Raw genomic sequence first — 920 nt, 5'->3', positions numbered from 1 at the left:
TTTAGTCCGCGATAAATTCGGCGATGAGTAAGAATGAACAGGTATGATAAGGGATCAGATTCCAAAAATAATTCTGTGGAAATGCATGGATTCCAGTTGCTGGAATCCATGCATTTCCACAGAATTATTATATGGCTGCAAACGCTAAACTTTGTGAAGATACTGTCTGTATAAATCGTCTTGTAAGTTTGTAAGTTTGTCAGTCAGTTTCAGCCTAACTCCTCTACTACACCCGTTGGGATTTATTAAGTTTTGTTACATTTTGTTACACTTTAGAAGAGAAGACAAAGGGGGCCTCTGCATCAATGTCATTGTAGAGCAGTGCAATGTGCTCAATTATGTAGGCTAGCTCCAGAGTAGGCTAATGACTGACGCGGACACGGCCGTTTATTATTATTGATTATCATTATTATTATTAGGAGGCCCCTCATTGGTCGAGGCCCCTGGGCTGAAGCCCAGGTAAGCCCCTGCATTAAGGCGCCAGTGACTGTGCATGAGACCTGGCCGTGCCAGGGATGAGTGGAGAAACTTTGTTGCTGCCCTACAAGCCATAGATGTAACGGTAAGTACGTAAGTAAGTAAGTTAGTACTGTAAGTTCACAAGAACATTTGCTGTACTTGTTTAACATGTGCTGTATAGAGGAGGTGCACCTCAAGACCACATATCTCCCTAGAGGGTGAAAAAGACAAGTTAAAGCCAGGTTGTACAAAACCCAAAGGAATCGCATGACCCATCAACCGTCTATGCAAGTCTTTGATTCTGACTGCAGTCCTCTGAAGGTGAACAATCTCTCCAGCAGTCTTTGCCCTGGTAAAGGGGGTAGCGATGGTGGTGGTGGAGGTGGGGTACAGTTGCTGTTTGACACTTCGCCTCCCTGAGCATTGTCATTCCACTCCAAATGAGGCAGGAGATCATGACT

Source organism: Alosa alosa, chromosome 23, assembly GCF_017589495.1.
Source record: "Alosa alosa isolate M-15738 ecotype Scorff River chromosome 23, AALO_Geno_1.1, whole genome shotgun sequence".
NCBI classification, from domain to species: Eukaryota; Metazoa; Chordata; class Actinopteri; order Clupeiformes; family Clupeidae; genus Alosa; species Alosa alosa.
The sequence above is the reverse complement of the archived record's forward strand: the minus strand, read 5'-3'. Positions refer to the sequence as shown.